This window comes from Otolemur garnettii, unplaced genomic scaffold, assembly GCF_000181295.1.
Source record: "Otolemur garnettii isolate 467f Iridium unplaced genomic scaffold, OtoGar3 scaffold00158, whole genome shotgun sequence".
Lineage (NCBI taxonomy): Eukaryota > Metazoa > Chordata > Mammalia > Primates > Galagidae > Otolemur > Otolemur garnettii.
Window position 1 is genome coordinate 3,039,670 of NW_003852553.1, and position 11,875 is coordinate 3,051,544.

At 45.6% G+C, this 11,875-nt stretch overlaps 1 pseudogene across 1 annotated transcript; it reads right to left on the reverse strand.

Annotated features, from left to right (window-relative positions):
• Positions 1–10,759: 10,759 nt before the first annotated feature.
• On the reverse strand, positions 10,760–11,404 carry LOC100957269 (annotated as a pseudogene). The gene has a single exon (XR_001161696.2). The product of XR_001161696.2 is annotated as a eukaryotic translation initiation factor 1 pseudogene (transcript).
• Positions 11,405–11,875: the final 471 nt, after the last annotated feature.

Below are 11,875 nucleotides of genomic sequence, written 5' to 3' on the forward strand. Positions count from 1 at the left end.
AAAAAAAAAAAAAAAAGAAAGAAAAAGGATGATCTACACCAGAGAAACAGAGTCAGGGATAGAGGTCTCAGGAGCTGCATGTCCTGGTTCATGAGAAGCTACTTTTCTCTGTAGACATCAGCTTGGGTTCAGTTTCATCAACTATGGACTCAGTCTCCTCTCTAATTTTAAAAGATAGCTGCAACAATAATATCTCCTGTCCCACATGCCTTATAAACCTTGCCATTCTTGCATCAATAGGTGAAGTCCATGACTCTTACTTTTAAACCTAAGTGGCCTTTGTTATTCTCTTGACCAATAGAATGCGGCAGAAGTGATGCTATGTGATTTCCGAGACGAGGTCATAAAAAGTGTAATGTACACTTGCCTTACTCTCTCGGGACACTTACTTTTAGACACTCACTCTTGGAATCCAGCTACTATGCTGTAAGCAATCCATGGAGAGCAATTACAACTCTGAGTCCACAGCCCCAGCTGAGTTTTCAGCCAACAGCCAATACTAACTTGCCAGTCACATGAAAAAGCCATCTTGGAAGTCAATCCTTGTGGTAGGCAGCATCTAAGATAGCCCCCAATGATGGTATTCATGCCCTTGTGTAATCTTCTCCCCCTGAATGGAGGCTACACTGAATCCTAGCTTCCAAATAGTAGAGGATAGCAAAAGTAATAGCATGACCTTTCCAAGATTGGGTTGTAAAAAGGCTTTGACCTCAGCCATACCTCAATAAAGCTAAGGGTAATAAAAGGACTGTGGCTTCCATTTTGGATACTGTCTCACATATTCTCTCTCACTCTTGCATTTCTTGCGTGGGGGAAGCCAGCTGTTATGTTGTGAGGCAGCCCTACAGAAAGGCCCTTGTGGTAAGAGATTGAGACCTGCCACTGACCACGAGAGCTTGGAAGCAGATTCTCCCACCAGTCAAGCATTCAAAGGAGAATGCAACTCCAGCTGACAGCTCAACAGCAATCTCATGAGACACCTCAAGCAAGAGGCACCCGGATAAGAGCCACTTGGCTAAACCACATCTGGATTTCTGACCTACAGAAACTGTGACATAATCATTGTTTGTTACTTTAAGCCACTAAATGTTGAAGTAATTTGTTAGGCAGGAATTTTTTTTTTTTTTTTGAGACAGATTCTTGCTCTGTCACCTAGGCTGGAGTACAGCGGCACAAACATAACTCACTTCAGCCTTCAATTCCTGGGCTTAAGTCATCCTCCTGTCCCAGCCCCCAGAGTAGGTAGGACCATTGGAGTGCCCCGCTAATTCCTTTTTGTTTGGTTTTTGTTGAGACAGGGTCTTGCTATGTTGCCCAGGCTGGTCTCAAACTCCTGACCTCAAGTGATTTTCTCACTCTGGTCTACCAAAGTGCTGGAATTACAGGCATGACCCACTGAGCCCAGCCACTACCACAGTCTTCAATTCCCCAGGCAAAGCAGCCCAACTAATGCACTATGCAGGAGAGACAAGGTGTCCCCACTGAGCCTCACCCTAATTACAGAATTGTGAGTAAAATTAGCCATTGCTGGAGTTTCTAACCCATTATGTTTTGGAATAGTTTTGCTATGCAACTGTAGTTCACTTTTTCTCATTGAAAGTTATATAACAGGTGCTAGAGAAACAAAGCAATAAACAAACCAAGCCCAATCTTCTTTCATCTACCACAGCCTAGTATATTAGTCTACTCAGGCTGTTGTAACAAATAGCACAGACTGGGCAGCTTAAACAACAGAACTATATTTTCTCAGTTCTGGAGTCTGGAAGTCCAAGGTCTGGCTGTTGGCTGGATTGGTTCCTTCTGAGGCCTCTCTCTCTCTCTGAGAAGACAATCTGTCTTCTTTCTGTGTCTTCACATGATCAATCTTGTGTGTTCATCAGATCCCTAACCTTCTTTTTTTTTTCCTTTTTTGAGACAGAGTCTCACTCTGTCACCTGGACTAGAGTGCTGTGGTGTCAGCCTAGCTCACAGCAACCTCAAACTCCTAGGTTCATGTGATTCTCCTGCCTCAGCCTCCCAAGTAGCTGGGACTACATACAGGTACTCACTACAACACCTGGCTAATTTTTCTATTTTTAGTAGAGATAGGGTCTCACTCTTGCTTAGGCTGGTCTCGAACTCCAAGTTGAATTGATCCTCCTGCCTTAGCCTCCCAGAGTACTAGAATTACAGGCATAAGCCACCACACCGAACCCTAATCTCATTTTCTTATAAGGACACCAATTGCATCAGATTGGGCCCCTCCCCTCAATGGTCTCATTTTCACTTACTTGCCTCTATAAAAACCATCCAAATACATTCACATTCTAAGGTACCAAGGGTTCAAGCTTCAACATATGAATTGGGTGGGAGCATAATTTAGCTCAATAACACCTGGTCAACCCGGTCCCTTGTTAAAGTTCCTCAAAGATCCAATTTTCCAAGAGATAAAATACGTCCTTCTCTCTTCTTGCTGAAGTATTTTTTTAATGGTATAATTTTCAGTCTTCCCAAAGTTTTCAAAATTCACTTCTGCCTTTAGGAAAGCAAAACAATCCTCCTTGTAATTCCTTCCACCTCCCTCCCTGCAGGTTTCTGGGCTTCAGTGGTCTGGAGCCCAGGAGCCCAGGGTAGGTGGAGGCCCGTGGCAGAGATAAACTCAGGGCCATCATAGGGCCTGTGGGAAAGGCTTAGGCAACATAGGCCTGTGGCAGACAGGAGCCCACAGAGGTTACAGAACTTAAGGAAAACACAGGCCCTCAGCAGTCATTGGGCTCAGAGTTCAGGCAAATACCAACTCCAGGGGCAAAACCCGAGAGCCGCCTCCCCAGGTTTGTGATAGCTGAGGTTGAGTCAGAGGACCCAGCCTCCACTTCGGTAGGATTAATGACACCCGGAGAGTCGATGGCCTGAGGGCAAAGCAGGAAGTTGCTATCCTCAGTTCAGCTTTAATTCTATCCTTATCAGGCCAAACACTTCTCCCCAGGTTTTTTTCTGTTTTCTTACAAAGTGGGAGGTGGAAAGAGGGCCAGTTTTTCTACTAAGGGATATCATTCCTCTCCAGCAGTGCTCCCTGGGGGTGAGGGGTATGAGATGGGGCAAAATCTGAGAGGCCACTGGTCTTCCTGACCAAGAGAAGCTTCTGGGAGGTGTTCCTAGTGTTCTGGGTCTCTGCTGGCCTGCCCTTCCCCTTCTGTCCTTCTTTTTACACATCTCCATTAGTGTGACCATAGGCCAGGCACTGTGCTAAGTGCTCAATTTTCTTCTCTAACTCAGGTTTCTACTGCTCCCAGAAACCCTGCCAAGACCCTCCCTTCTACCCATGAACCCAGCCTTGTCCCCAGATAATTTGAAGTACGCCCCCCTCCAACAGGCTTTCCTGAAAGTTGTGGTCCTTTTTATGCAGTGTCAGGTGGGCTGAAGGAAGGTGGGAGACGCCTCTGAGAGCTTCGTCCCAACTGAGCTGCCTGTGTGGGGGTGGTGAGTGTCAAAGGCACAGAAAGGCAGCCTTCTCCATAGGATTCTTGGCCAGCTTTCCCTTGTAGGTTTGCTAGGCTGCTGTTAGGGAACACTCCCTGCCAAGGAAAACAAAAACTGAGGGCTCAAAAGAGAAGCCACTGTGGACAGAGCACAAATGGCTCTTCAGCTTCTGTATAAACCTCAAAAATGTGACTTTTGGGTAGGACAATGGCTACTGTGGAGCAAAATTGGGACAAATAGATAACAATGCAGGGATCCAGTAATTCCACCACTTCATTGTGATTTGTAAGGAAAGTGACTTTCATTGCAGACCCTCAAAGTGCCCTTTGGGGTAAGGTTACATTTTATAAGAAGACCCCAAGTCATCACTCCACAGGGCTCAATGGTCAGCAGTAAGAAAGCCCTGTGCAAGGAGGGCTGGGGGGATCTTCGTGCCACCAAGATTGAGGGCCAGCTTCCAGGTCTCAATCCTGTCCTTGGCTGAGGCTAGAGGATCCTGATTAACATGAAAACAGAAGCAGTTCAGCGTCCTCGGGCAGCTGGCGCTGTGTCTGGGGGGAAGGGAATCGTTCCATCACTGTCTTTCTGGGCCAATTAGATGATTCAGCACATTCCCAGCCTCTCTCTGGGCTGAGGTGATTTATGGTGAGCTCTGCAGGCCTGGTGAGAGTGAGTGTGTGTGTGCGTGTGTGCGCGTGCACACTTTCCACATCACGTACACAGAGCCAGATGGGGGTTGTGTGCGAGATGAAAACATTTGCAGGCCTCTCCAGCCGCTCTGGTTGCTGACAGTTTCTATTGGAGAAATTCTCCTCTCCGGTGAAAATATTTACTTACGGGTATCCCTCCAAGATCATTTTTTTAGATGAGGAGTCGAAAGGGAGGAATGAGAAGGGCGGGATTTTAGGGCTTAGTCCACTCAGCTGTTTTGAGTTAAGAGCTTCAGGGGAAACAAATGAGAAGGTGCTTGCTCTTGGGGAAGCAAATGGGGCTGAGCCGCTTTGCCTCTGATAGCTGAACTTGCTTCTCTGACCGCTGCAGTGGAAAATGGGCCGGATGCTGGGCCAGACACACAGGAATGTGTGTGTGCATTGGGAACATGCACGAGAAGTGCTTCTACATCAGCATTCAAGCATCTCTCATAGATGACTTGATGGGTCACTCTGTGTACTCTGTCCATCCTGGGGTTTGAATGTATTTTGTATTTACTATGCCAGGATGGTGAAGGAAGCTATGTTGAGTCTTTAGAGGTAAGGAAGCCCCCGCCCAATCTTCCCAAAGGAATCAGACGTGGACTATGACAGCTTTTTGGCCGTTATGAGGAGTGGTTATTTCCTGCATCTGTCTTTCCACCTAGGATGGTCTCTAGATTCTTTAATGGACTCTTGATATCACCCATAAAACAGTGACCTTTCCCAGTGAGAGTTCTGGCATAGAACGGGGGTGAGGGTCTGCAACAAAGGAGAAGAGGCCCATCCAGGGACAAGGAAAGACTTTAATAGGGGGGAAACAGAATGGAGATGACCAGGTGTCAGCTCAGCTCCCACCCACTTGCAAAAGCCTTTTATTAGCCTCATCAATATAGCTGAAGTGAACCTGGAGTACCACCCAGGGCTCTTCTCTAGTGATGTTGCAGGAAGACGAGGCCCAGTGGAGAGACAGAGCACTCAAACACAGTGATTATAGGAGGAAAGGCTTTATTTCAGCTGGAGGAGCAATAGCACAGAAGATTCAAAATGGCCACACTCCCCGACTGGCTCAGTCTTCTCCTTTTTATCCCTAGTCAAAAAGTTCCAGTCCACAGGTACCTTTCTGATTGGTCAGTTTGAATCAAGCTGTATAAGCAGGCTTCAGCTCTTATAGAAGCAGAAGTTTCCAGGTCCCAGGAAGTTAAGTCTACAAATTCCTAAGAGCTGAGTCACCATGGGGAGAACCTTGCAGGTGTATCCTTGGGGTTTCCTTGAGAAGACCTCTGTTCTCTTAGACCCTACTTTTTCTGGGTATCCTCTCTCAATGAGGGTCAAGATTATAGGTAGGGTATTTTCAGGAACTCAGGCCTTGAGGCACTCCAGGAGGCTGAGGAGGGGACCAATAGTTTTTTTTTTAGAAAATCACCTGATTTTCTAAAAATGGCTACACTCCTGTCAGGGTTCTGAGAATTGCTGTCACATCCAGCCCCTTTCTCTCTTTGAAGTTTGGGTACCCTGGCCTGACATTCTTTACCATCCTCATCACTGTCACCAATAGCACCATCAATATCATCTTCCCCCCATGTTGACTAAGTATGTAGTAGTATATGCTAGCCTTTATCCAAATGGTTCGTGTACCTCATTTATTTTCCAAGACAATCCTTTGGCAAAACTGTTAGTATCCTATGATGGTTAATTTTATGTCAACTTGACTGAGCCATATGGTGCCCAGACATTTGGTCAAACATTATTCTTGTTGCATCTGTGAGGGTATTTCTGGATGAGATTAAGATTTGATTGGTAAAGTGAGTAAAGCAGGTTGCCCTCCCTAATGTGGGTAGACCTCAACAAATCAGTTGAAGACCAGAATAGAAGAAAAAGGCTAAGAGGGAACTTTGCTGGCCTGATTATTTGAACTGGAATATCAGTTTTCTCCTCCCCTTGGAATTTACCTATATTACCTACTCTCCAGGATTTCTCAGCCTCCATAATTATATGAGCCAATTCCTTATATAAACCTCTTTATCTCTACCTATCTATTTTCTACTTCTATTGGTTCACTTTCTTTGGAGAATCAGATTTTGGTACCAAGTGGTTCTAGAGGAACAGAATTTTAAGGATAAAGTTTCTGAATTGGTTCTAGGATTTCTGAAATAGGCACTCTAATCTGACTAGCTCAGTAGTAAAGAGAGCACTGATAATGTATGGTGTGATCTGGCAATAGAAACACATAAAATATCACTACTGGATGCTCTCAATCAACTACTTATAAGAAGTAAGGAGCTGAGTGATATATGTATATGATACTCCTGAATATTTTTTTCAAACTAATGAATATAATGAGATTAGTTGCCCTAATGTTACTGGACAAAATGGGGAAAGAAAAGGATGAACTTAGGAATTCAAATTCCCTGCTCAGTCCAGGTGTGGACTCATACCTTTAATCCCAGCACCTTGGGAGGCAGAGGCAGTGGGTTGCTTGAGCCCAAGAGTTTGAGATCAGCCTGGGCAATGTAGCAAGACCCCATCTCTAAAAAAATATTTTTAAATTAGCAGAGTATGTTGGCTGGGTGTCGTGGTTCACACCGTGATCCTAGCACTCTGGAAGGCCAAGACAGGTGGATCACTTGAGCTCAGGACTTCAAGACCAGACTGTGCAAGAGCAAGACCTCATCTCTACTAAAAATAGAAAAATTAGCTGGGAGTTGTGGCTGGTGCTTATAGTCCCAGCTACTCAAGAGGCTAAGGCAGGAGGATCTTTTGAGCCTAGGAGTGTGAGCTATGTTGCCATAGCACTGTAGCCTGGGCAACAGAGACTATCTCAAAGGAAACCAAAATTAGCAGAGTGGGGTGGCACCTGTGACTCAAAGGAGTAGGGTGCCAGCCCCATATGCCGGAGGCAGCAGGTTCAAACCCAGCCCTGGCCAAAAACTGCAAAACAAATAAACAACAACAAAAAACAAATGTTACTGGAAATAAATTATTAAAAAAATAAAAAATAAATTAGCAGAGTATGATGGCATGTACCTATAGTCCTAGTTACTCAGGAGACTAAGCCAGGAGGATTGCTTGAGCCTGGGTATTGGAGGTTTCAGTGAGCTGTGATCATGCCACTGCACTCCAGTCAGGGCAACAGAGTGAGACACCTCCCCGCCTTTAAAAAAGAGTACATTCTCAGGTCAAAGCACCACGTGAATGATCTGAAAGCTCCTATGTGTGCCCTGAGGAGACCCTTATCTCCTACAACCACAGGGCTGAGATTGCTGAAAATCAAATCAAGAATCACATCCTATCACTAGCTGAATTACAATGCAAGTTGACCAGCCTAATAGAATGTCTGCAATTAAAATGTAGGCATTGATTGAGAAGAAAAGAGATCCTGAAAGTTGGAATGGGGGTGTGTGGGAAGACCCTCATGAAGCTGGGGACATTGAGACCCTAAATTCTGATGAGTGGAAGAGGTCTCTCCACACCCAGTAGAAACAGCCTCCTCATCTTCAGTGGGAATAGCCTCTCTACCCCATCTGAGGAGATTAACCCTACATTGCCTGAGGAAATTATAATGGTTTCTCTGGAGGCTGTTGCTGTGCACAACAATGCTGATTCTCCTCGGGACCAGCTCCCACCAGCCCTTTTTGTATCTAGTTGTATAACTAGACTCAAGTACCCACAAGCCCCTAAAGGTAAGGTATAAAGTGTGACCCGAGAGGAGGTGCTCTACACTCCAAAAGAACTACTTGAGTTTTCTCATTTAATTTATACAGACAAAAATCTGGGGAACATGTGTAGAAATGGATACTAAGAGTGTAGGATAATAGTGGAAGGAATATAAAGTTGGATCAGGCCAAATGTATTGATATGGGTCCACTAGCAGAGATTCTGCATTTAATGTTGCAGCTCAAGGAGTTAGAAAGAAATCTAAGAGTTGGGGTGGTTGGTTGGTTGGCCAGAACATGGACCAAAAGGTGGCCCACAGTGAGCGAGTTGACCTGCCTTGGTTTAATGTAGAGATTCAAAGGCTTAACGATATTTAATATTAGAGTGCATTTGTCAATTAAGTCCTACTCACTCAACCTGAGGGTCCAGAAGACATATCTTTTACCAACTCTGTGAGAAATAAATTTGTGAGAGGGGCCATAGCTTCTTTTCTTTTCTTTTTTTTTTTTTTTGAGACAGAGTCTCACTCTGTCGTCCTAGGTAGAGTGCTGTGATGTCATGGCTCACAGCAACCTCAAACTCCTGGGCTCAAGAGAGCCTGCCTTAGCCTCCCAAGCAGCTGGGACTACAGGCACCTGCCGCAATGCCTGGCTAATTTTTCTATTTTTAGTAGAGATGGGGTCTCACTCTTGCTCAGGCTGGTCTCGAACTCCCAAGCTCAAGGGATCCTCCCACCTCGGCCTCCCAGAGTGCTAGTATTACAGGCTTGAGCCACTGAGCCAGGCCAAACCCTAATTTCCTTGAAGAGCTCTGTGGTTGCTCTTCCCTGTAAGCCAGACCTTATAGTAGATATTGCAGGCACTGAATTGTACTAAATGGATCCCAGGGTGGCAGGAGCTAAGTGGCAGGCACTCAACTGCCAAAGGTAAGGTGGGCATTATTACTATAATGGATAGCTGAATCAAAGCAGTAATCAGAATAACCTAACTCACACCAACCTATGGCATTGGCTGATGATTATAGAACACTATGATACCAAGCCTAAGTTCTTACTTGATCTGTAGAAGCACAAAAGGTAAACAAAAGTCTAACCCAAATCATGAAAACAGAGAATCACAGCCCCTCAGTTCATTCTCAGCCTTGAGCCAGTTTACAAACTTAGAACCCCTTTAGTGAAGGGGGAGTCTTTTTGTCAGTGGAAGAGGTCTCCCTACTCCCAGAGTTGGCAAGGTTGCCTTGAGGAAGAACCACCATACACTGCCAATTTTTTTTTTTTTTGCAGTTTTTGGCCAGGGCTGGGTTTGAACCCACCACCTCCAGCATATGGGGCTGGCACCCTACTCCTTTGAGCCACAGGCACCACCCACACTGACAAAATTTTATGCTATTCTACTGGGTGTTTTTCTTGAGAACTTTGAATAATACATATTCACATTTAACAGATAGGGAAACTAAGGCATGAACTCTTATTAGCAAGTTAGGATTTGCACCCAGGTGATGTAATGTCTAGGCCCTTCTGCCTAAACCACTAACTTTCCTGCCCTCTGGCTCCTTTCATTCTGCATATTCAAATAATTCCTTGGAAGAGTCAGAGTGGGAGGATGAGCTGAGAATCCTGGGTCCTGGACCTAGACACTGACTTCACCATCCAAACCACCCGGGCCAAATCATGGAAGAATTAGTGAGAATTTCCTGAGGCCTGGCCTCCACATCCTGGGTTAGAAAACCTCAGTTAGGCCGGTGTAGGGGCTCACACTTATAATCCTAGCACTCTGGGAGGCCGAGGCTGGTGGATCACTTGAGTTCAAAGCCAGCCTGAGCAAAAGTGAGACCCCCATCTCTACTAAAAATTAAAAAAAAACTAGCCAGACATGACGCCAAGCATCTGTAACCCCAGCTACTCAGGAGGCTGAGGCAGGAGGATCACTTGAACCCAGGAGTTTGAGGTTGCTGTGAGCTAGGCTGATGCCATGGCACTCTAGCCTGGGCAACAGAGTGAGACTCTGTCTCAAGAAAAAAAGAAAGAAAGAAAACCTCAGTCATTGTGTAAAGACAGGTGATGTAGTGGAAGCAGGAGACGGAGAACAGGCTTCTATTTCTACTTGGCAGTCTTGATTATCTCTGTTGCTCCTAAATCCTGTAATTTGGCAGAGCTGTGGCATTTTGGATAGATCACGGAGCAGCCCTATGAAAGCAACTTGGTCACTGCACAATCTGAGCAGTTCACGGTAAATGTACCCAACTGCAGAAGGAGGAACTTGAAGTTGGTAACAGTTTAGGGTTTGAAGCCCTTTACTGTAGGACTTTGGGCAAGTTCCTTAACCTCTCTGAGCCTGTTTCTGGAAAACAGGAAGAATGATCCCAACTCCTGGGATTTCCGAGATGTTTAAAGAAGGCCAGATAGGCACCGTGCTAATATAAGTGACCACACAGTCTGTGGTCTCTCCTTCCCTTCCTTATTTAATTCCTATCAACGTAGCTGGTTTCCCCAGCCCGAGGACTGAAAGTGTTACTCATTTCTTCCCACTTCCCCAGAAAGTGAACACTATTGGATCTCTCTCTCCTCCTCTTTTTTTTTTTTAAAGCAAGCATGAAACAAAGTTTATTAGGGAAGAGAAAGATAGGCTTACAGAGTAAGAAAAGTTACACAGCAGGATACATTTGCCATAGACAGCTGACAGGCCTTCATTGCCAGGGCAAGTAGGAAAAGAGGCTTGTCAGAGCTCTTAAAGTGCCAGGCTGCTTTCTCTCTTATTTCTATTCATTAATTTTTTCTTTTTCTGAGACAGTCTCACTCCACGCTCTGGGTAGAGAGACGGGGGTCTGGCTCTTGCTCAGGCTGGTCTCGAACTCCTGAGTTCAAGCAATCCACCCGCCTCAGCGTCCCAGAGTGCTAGGATTACAGGCTTTAGCCAACGTGCCCTGCCGCTGCTTTCTTTTTTCTGGGGGGGGGGGGCTCTTTTCAGTTTATTGCATGAGGAGTTACACTAGTCCAAGTTAAAAGCAGACCCTAAATGGTTACATTATACAAGCTGTGAGGTTTTTAAACTTGTGACAAGGGACAGAGGGGCAATTCTACTCATGGCAAGGAAATCCTCACTTAAGCTTCAGTGAGCCACAAGCACTTAAAACCCATGAACCTTCAGCTGATCGTCCTTAGCCAGTCCAATCTCTACAAGGAACTGGCATATGTTCTTGAGCTGGTCCCCCTGTAGCTGAATTACTTCTCCATATTCTGGATGCTCAATTACAGTACCATTGCAGGCAAATTTCTTCTTAAACGCCTTCACTAATTTCTTTTTATCATAATCATCAGCGATCCCTTGAACAGTAGTAAGGGTCTTCCTGCCATTTCTCTGTTGAATTCTTATATGGATATAATCCTCAGTGCCAGCAGGAAGCAGGTCATCACCCTTACTTGCATTAGCAAAGGGGTCGAAAGAGTGGAGGTTCTGGATAGCAGACATACGATAGGATTCCTTTTCCTCGGTGGAAACGGCCTGCGGAGAAGGCGGGCGGGAGAAGGCGGGGGGGGGTGACGGAGCGTCGGGAAGCGAGGGGGCTCAAGGGGGAGGCTGCTGAGTCCTGGCGGCGGCTCAGTGACTGGGGCCCTGCCGCTGCTTTCTCTCTTGATTTTCTCTCCCTCTTCCTTGTTTCCAGCTTCTTTCCCTGATTTCTTTCTTTTACTCAACAAGCATTTGTTAAGAAGCTCTCTATATGTGCAATTGTGCTGATTCTCTGAAGGTCACATTTGGCCAGCTTTCTGCATGTGAAGCAAATGACCTCCTTTCACCTCAGCTGGACATCAAGTGGCTGCTTAAAGCAGGGAAGAGGGCAGAGGCTGCCTCTGTGGGGCCACATGTGCAGGTACATGCAGGCACCCACATATGTTTACTGTGTACATGAGGAGACCCATCTATGTATTCACGAGTATTGACATAGACACCCACAGGGATGCATGTGTGTATAAGCTGACACTCACTATTCACCAATGCCAAAACATAATTCTCTAACACATGCATAAATAGGTCTGATAAAACCTTTTTCCTACCCTAACCTCTGAGTATAAA